General features: G+C 41.5%; 1 protein-coding gene across 1 annotated transcript in view; it reads right to left on the bottom strand.

Annotated features, from left to right (window-relative positions):
- Positions 1-8,353, bottom strand: part of LAMB4 (laminin subunit beta 4) — a 114,488-nt gene that overhangs the window by 88,004 nt on the left and 18,131 nt on the right.

The following is an 8,353-nucleotide window of genomic DNA, read 5'->3' as shown; positions in this document are numbered from 1 at the left end:
AGGCAAATTAAAGATGGGATACTATTTCATTAGCAAAAATTAAGTGTGGAGGAGCTTCAAGATGGCGGAAGAGTAAGACGCGGAGATCAACTTCCTCCCCACAAATACATCAGAAATACATCTACACGTGGAACAACTCCTACTGAACACCTACTGAACGCTGCCAGAAGACCTCAGACCTCCCAAAAGGCAAGAAACTCCCCCACGTACCTGGGTAGGGCAAAAGAAAAAAGAATAAACAGAGACAAAAGAATAGGGACTGGGCCTGCACCAGTGGGAGAGAGCTGTGAAGGAGGAAAGGTTTCCACACACTAGGAAGCCCCTTCGCGGGTGGAGACTGCGGGTGTTGGAGGGGGCAGCTTCGGGGCCGTGGAAGAGAGCACAGCAACAGGGGTGCGGAGGGCAAAGCCGAGAGATTCCCGCACAGAGGATCAGGGCCGACCAGCACTCACCAGCCCGAGAGGCTTGTCTGCTCACTCGCCGGGGTGGGCGGGGCTGCGAGCTGAGGCTCGGGCTTCTGTCGGAGCGCAGGGAGAGGACTGTGGTTGGTGGCGTGAACACAGCCTGCAGGGGGTTAGTGCGCCACGGCTGGCCGGGAGGGAGTCCGGGGAAAAGTATGGAGCTGCTGAAGAGGCAAGAGACTTTTTCTTCCCTCTTTGTTTCCTGGTGCGCGAGGACAGGGGATTAAGAGTGCTGCTTAAAGGGGCTCCAGAGACGGGCGCGAGCCGCGGCTAAAAGTGCGGACCCAAGAGATGGGCATGAGCCGCTAAGGCTGCCGCTGCCGCCACCAAGAAGGCTGTGAGCACAGGTCACTATCCACACCTCCCTTCCGGGGAGCCTGTGCAGCCCGCCACTGCCAGGGTCCCAGGATCCAGGGTCAACTCCCCTGGGAGAACACACGGCGCACCTCAGGCTGGTGCAACGTCACGCCAGCCTCTGACGCCGCAGCCTCGCCCTGCACTCCGTGGCCCTCCCTCCCCGCGACCTGAGTGAGCCAGAGCCCCCGAATCAGCGGCTCCTTTAACCCCGTCCTGTCTGAGCGAAGAACAGACGCCCTCTGGCGACCTACACGCAGAGGCGGGGCCAAATCCAAAGCTGAACCCCGAGAGCTGTGTGAACAAAGAAGAGAAAGGGAAATCTCTCCCAGCAGCCTCAGAAGCAGCGGATTAAATCTCGACAATCAACTTGATATACCCTGCATCTGTGGAATACCTGAATAGACAACAAATCATCCCAAATTGAGGAGGTGGACTTTGGGAGCAAAGCAATATATATATTTTTTGCCCTTTTTCTCTTTTTGTGAGTGTGTATGTGTATCCTTCTGTGTGTGATTTTGTCTGTATAGCTTTGCTTTTACCATTTGTCCTAGGGTTTTGTCTGTTCATTTTGGTTTTTTACTTCTAAAAATTTTTGTCTTAAACATTTTTTATTTTAATAACTTTACTTTATTTTACTTTATTTCATTTTGTCTTCTTTCTTTTTCTTTCTCTCTCGCTCTTTCTTTCCTTCTTTCTATTCTTTCTCCCTTTTATTCTGAGCCATGTGGATGACAGGCTCCTGGCGCTCCAGCCAGGTGTCAGGGCTGTGCTTCTGAGGTGGGAGAGCCCAGTTCAGGACACTGGTCCACAAGAGACCTCCCAGCTCCACGTAATATCAAACGGCGAAAATCTACCAGAGATCTCCATCTCAAGGCCAAGACCCAGCTTCACCCAACGACCAGAAAGCTACAGTGCAGGACTCCCTATGCCAAACAACTAGCAAGACAGGAACACAACCCCATCCATTAGAAGAGAGGCTGCCTAAAATCATAAGGCCAGACACCCCAAAACACACCACCAGATGTGGACCTGCCCACCAGAAAGACAAGATCAGTCTCATCCACCAGAACACAGGCACTAGTCCTCTCCAACAGGAAGCCTTCACAACCCAGTGAACCAAGCTTAGCCACCGGGGACAGACACCAAAAACAATGGGAACTATGAACCTGCAGCCTGTGAAAAGGAGACTGCAAACACAGTAAGTTAAGCAAAATGAGAAGACAGAAAAACACAGAGCAAATGAAGGAGCAAGGCAAACACCCACCAGACCTAACAAATGAACAGGAAACAGGCAATCCACGAGAAAAAGAATTCAGAATAATGAGAGTAAAGATGATCCAGAATCTTGGAAATAGAGAAAATACAAGAAACATTTAACAAGGACCTAGAAGAAATAAAGAGCAAACAAACAGTGAGGAACAACACAACACATGAAATTAAAAATTCTCTAGAAGGGATCAATAACAGAATAACAAAGGCAGAAGAACGGATAAGTGACCTGGAAGATAAAATAGTGGAAATAACGACTGCAGAGCAGAATAAAGAGAAAAGAATGAAAAGAACTGAGGACAGTCTCAGAGACCTCTGGGACAACATTAAATGTATTAACACTCGAATTACAGGGGTCCCAGAAGAAAAAGAGAAAAAGAAAAGGACTGAGAAAATATTTGAAGAGATTAAAGTTGAAAACTTCCCTAATATGGGAAAGGAAATAGTCAATCACGTCTAGGAAGTCCAGAGTCCCATACAGGATAAATCCAAGAAACACACCAAGACACATATTAATCTAACTCTCAAAAATTAAATACAAAGAAAAACTATTAAAAGCAGCAAGGGAAAAACAACTAATAACATACAAGGGAATCCCGATAAGGTTAACAGCTGAACTTTCAGCACAAACTCTGCAAGCCAGAAGGGAGTGGCAAGACATATTTAAAGTGATGGAAGGGAAAAACCTGCAACCAAGATTACTCTACCCAGCAAGGATCTCATTCAGATTTGACAGAGAAATTAAAACCTTTACAGATAAGCAAAAGCTAAGAGAATTCAGCACCACCAAACCAGCTTTACAACAAATGCTAAAGGAACTTATCTAGACAGAAAACACAAGAGAAGGAAAAGACCTACAATAACAAACCCAAAACAATTAAGAATATGGTAATAGGGACATACATGTCGATAATTACCTTAAATGTAAATTGATTAAATACTCCAACCAAAAGACATAGACTGGCTGAATGGATACAAAAACAAGACCCGTATATATGCTGTCTATAAGAGACCCACTTCAGACCTAGGGACACATACAGACTGCAAGTGAGGGGATGGAAAAAGGTATTCCATGAAAATGGAAATCAAAAGCAAGATGGAGCAGCAATTCTCATATCAGACAAAATATACTTTTAAATAAAGACTATTACAGGAGACAAAGAAGGACACTACATAAGGATCAAGGGATCGACCCAAGAAGAAGATATAACAATTGTAAATATTTATGCACCCAACATAGGAGCACCTCAATACATAAGGCAAATACTAACAGCCATAAAAGGGGGAAATCAACAGTAACACAATCACAGTAGGGGACTTGAACACCCCACTTTCACCAATGGACAGATCAGCCAAAATGAAAATAAATAAGGAAACACAAGCTTTAAATGATACATTAAACAAGATAGACTTAATTGATATTTATAGGACATTCCATCCAAAAACAACAGGATACATATTCTTCTCAAGTGCTCATGGAACATTCTCCAGGATAGATCATATCTTGGGTCACAAATCAAGCCTTGGTAAATTTAAGAAAATTGAAATTGTATCAAGTATCTTTTCCGACCACAACACTGTGAGACTAGATATCAATTACAGGAAAATATTTGAAAAATACAAACACATGGAGGCTAAACAATACACTACTAAATAACCAAGAGATCACTGAAGAAATCAAACAGGAAATCAGAAAAAACCTAGAAACAAATGACAATGAAAACACGACGACCCAAAACCTATGGGATGCAGCAAAAGCAGTTCTAAGAGGGAATTTCATAGCAATACAATCCTACCTTAAGAAACAAGAAACATCTCAAACAACCTAACCTTACACCTAAAGCAATGAGAGAAAGAAGAACAAAAAAACCCCAAAGTTAGCAGAAGGAAAGAAATCATAAAGATCACATCAGAAATAAATGAAAAAGAAATGAAGGAAACGATAGCAAAGATCAAAAAAACTAAAAGCTGGTTCTTTGAGAAGATAAACAAAATTGATAAACCATTAGCCAGACTCATCAAGAAAAAAAGGGGGAAGACTCAAATCAATAGAATTAGAAACTAGAAAGGAGAAGTAACAACCGACACTGCAGAAATACAAAGGATCATGAGAGATTACTACAAGCAACTCTATGCCAACAAAATGGACAACCTGGAAGAAATGGACAAATTCTTAGAAATGCACAACCTTCTGAGTCTGAACCAGGAAGGAACAGAAAATATGAACAGACCAATCACAAGCACTGAAATGAAACTGTGATTTAAAATCTTGCAACAAACAAAAGCCCAGGACCAGATGGCTTCACAGGCGAATTCTATCAAACATTTAGAGAAGAGCTAACACCTATCCTTTTCAAACTCTTCCAAAATATACCAGAGGGAGGGACACTCCCAAACTCATTCTATGAGGCCACCATCACCCTGATACCAAAACCAGAGAAAGATGTCAGTAAGAAAGAAAACTACAGGCCAATATCACTGATAAACATAGATGCAAAAATCCTCAACAAAATAGTAGCAAACAGAATCCAACAGCACATGAAATGGATCATACACCGTGATCAAGTGTGGTTTATTCCAGGAATGCAAGGATTCTTCATTATACACAAATCAATCAATGTGATACATCGTATTAACAAATTGAAGGAAAAAAACCATATGATCATCCCAATAGATGCAGAGAAAGCTTTTGAGAAAATTCAACACCCATTTATGATAAAAACCTCCAGAAAATAGGCACAGAGGGAACTTTCCTCAACATAACAAAGGCCATATATGACAAAACCACAGCCAACATCACCCTTAATGATGAAAAACTGGAACCATTTCCACTAAGATCAGGAACAAGACAAGGTTGCCCACTCTCACCACTCGTATTCAACATAGTTTTGGAAGTTTTAGCCACAGCAATCAGAGAAGAAAAAGAAATAAAAGCAATCCGAATTGGAAAAGAAGAAGTAAAGCTGTCACTGTTTGCAGATGACATGATACCATACATAGAGAATCCTAAAGATGCTACCAGAAAACTACTAGAGCTAATCAATGAATTTGGTAAAGTAGCAGGATACAAAAGTTATGCACAGAAATCTCTAGCAGTCCTATACACTAATGATGAAAAATCTGAAAGTGAAATTAAGAAAACACTCCCATTTACCACTGCAACCAAAAGAATAAAATATCTAGGAATAAACCTACCTAAGGAGACAAAAGACCTTTATGCAGAAAATTATAAGACACTGATGAAAGAAATTAAAGATGATACAAATAGATGGAGAGATATACCATGTTCTTGGATTGGAAGAATCAACATTGTGAAAATGACTCTACTACCCAAAGCAATCTACAGATTCAATGCAATGCCTATCAAACTACCACTGGCATTTTCCACAGAACAAGAACAAAAAATTCACAATTTGTACGGAAACACAGAAGACCCCAAATAGCCAAAGCAATCTCGAGAAAGAAAAATGGAGCTGGAGGACTCAGGCTCCCTGACTTCAGACTAGACTACAAAGCTACAGTAATCAAGACAGAATGATACTGGCACAAAAGCAGAAATATAGATCAATGTAACAGGATAGTAAGCCCAGAGATAACCCCACACACATACGATCACCTTATCTTTGATAAAGGAGGCAAGAATATACAGTCGAGAAAAGATGGCCTCTTCAATAAGTGGTGCTGGGAAAACTGGACAGTTACATGTAAAAGTATGAAATTAGAACACTCCCTAACACCATACTCAAAAATAAACTCAAAATGGATTAAAGACCTAAATGTAAGGCCAGACACTATCAAACTCTTAGAGGAAAACATAGGCAGAACACTCTATGACATAAATTACAGCATGATCCTTTTTGACCCACCTCCTAGAGAAACAGAAATAAAATCAAAAATAAACAAATGGGACCTAATGAAACTTCAAAGCTTTTGCACAGCAAAGGAAACCATAAACAATACGAAAAGACAACCCTCAGAATGGGAGAAAATATTTGCAAATGAAGCAACTGACAAAGGATTAATCTCCAAAATTTACAAGCAGCTCATGCAGCTCAATATCTAAAAACAAACAACCCAATCCAAAAATGGGCAGAAGACCTAAACAGACATTTCTCCAAAGAAGATATACAGATTGCCAACAAACACATGAAAGAATGCTCAACATCATCAATCATTAGAGAAATGCAAATCAAAACAATGAGATATCATCTCACACCAGTCAGAATGGCCATCATCAAAACTACAAACAACAAATGCTGGAGAGGGTGTGGAGAAAAGGGAACACTCTTGCACTGTTGGTGGGAATGTAAATTGATACAGCCACTATGGGGAACAGTATGGAGGTTCCTTAAAAAACTAAAAATAGAACTACCAGGCTTCCCTGGTGGCACAGTGGTTAAGAGTCTGCCTGCAGATGCAGGGGACACGGATTCATGCCCCAGTCCAGGAAGATCCCACATGCCGTGGAGCGGCCGGGCCCGTGGGCCATGGCTGCTGGGCCTGTGCGTCCGGAGCCTGTGCTCCGCGACGGTAGAGGCCACAGCAGTGAGAGGCCTGCTTTCCACAAAAAAAATATAAAATAAAATAAAAATAGAACTACCATACGACTCAGCAATCCCACTACAGGGCATATACCCTGAGAAAACCATAACTCAAAAAGACTCATGTACCACGATGTTCATTGCAGCTCTATTTACAATAGTTAGGACATGGAAGCAACCTAAGTGTCCATCGACAGATGAATGGATAAAGATGTGGCACATATATACAATGGAATATTACTCAGCCGTAAAAAGAAACGAAACTGAGTTATTTGTAGTGAGGTGGATGGACTCAGTCTGTCATACAGAGTGAACTAAGTCAGAAAGAAAAAAACAAATACCGTATGCTAACACATATATATGGAATCTAAGAAAAAAAAATGGTCATGAAAAACCTAGGGGCAACACAGGAATAAAGACACAGACGTACTAGAGAATGGACTTGAGGATATGGGGAGGGGGAGGGTAAGCTGTGACAAAGTGAGAGAGTGGCATGAACATGTATACACTACCAAAGATAAAATAGATAGCTAGTGGGAAGCAGCCACATAGCACAGGGAGATCAGCTCGCTGCTTTGTGACCACCTAGAGGGGTGGGATAGGGAGGGTGGGAGGGAGATGCAAGAGGGAGGAGATATGGGAACATATGTATATGTATAACTGATTCACTTTGTTATAAAGCAGAAACTAACACACCATTGTAAAGCAATTATATTCCAATAAAGATGTTAAAAAAAAATTAAGTGTGACAAAACCCACATTACCAAGAGTTAAAGTGTGACAAAACCCAGTGTTGGCCAGGAAATAAAGTAACAGGAACTCTCATACACTGTTGGTGTGTCTGTTAATTGTTATACCCACTTAAGGGACAGTTCACTATTATCTAATCAACTTGGAAAGGTTAACAGTCTATGGCCCAGGCATTCCACTCCTAGGTATGACTCTTAGGAACAGTCTCTGGGCATGTGCACAAAGCCACATGTACAGGAATGCTTACTGAAGCATCGAAAGAAAAATGGACAAATAGATTTTGTTACATATATAGGAAGGAAGAATTCTATATAGAAATTAAAATGGGAGAACTAGGGGCTACATGATATGGACAAATCTCAAAAATACAATGTTGAATGAAATACTCAAGGGTACATACAGCGTATCATCTATCTCAAGTTTGAAAACATGTCAACATGTATTGTTTGTGGATGAAGACATGTGAAAGTCTAAAACCAAGCATGGTAATGACGATTGCCAAATATATGAGAGTTTACCCCTAGGAAGGAGGGTAGACAAAGGGGACAGGTGTGCAGCTGGGACATCCCATCCACAATGCTGTAGTGTTGTATATAATTCTGTATTATTTTGTCTACGAGTGAAATATTCCCTTTGAAAAAGTTGACATTAAAGATAAAAGGAAAGATTTTTAAAGGTTAAAAAAAGAAAAATGAAACAAGGTAATAGCTTAGCAAAATTGAATCATCTACAGCCAAATGCCAGTTTCTCTAGTTACTTCCTTGAGCTGACACTGCAGGTGCATGCAGCCTCTTCTGAAATCATCGCCCCATCCTGGTTGAATTCAGAACAGTTTCCCGAATCATCAGTAGCAGCCCCGACCGCAAGACCACCAGGACGGACCTGGATTACCTGGCCCAACTTGTTCAGAGAGAAAAGCTCTCAGAGCCGGAGCGATTTTGCAGTTCCCACCCCCAAGAGGGCAGTTTGGAGACG

This window comes from Lipotes vexillifer, unplaced genomic scaffold, assembly GCF_000442215.2.
Source record: "Lipotes vexillifer unplaced genomic scaffold, Lipotes_vexillifer_v1.1 scaffold234, whole genome shotgun sequence".
Classification (NCBI taxonomy): Eukaryota; Metazoa; Chordata; class Mammalia; order Artiodactyla; family Lipotidae; genus Lipotes; species Lipotes vexillifer.
This window is presented reverse-complemented; position numbering and strand designations above follow the sequence as displayed.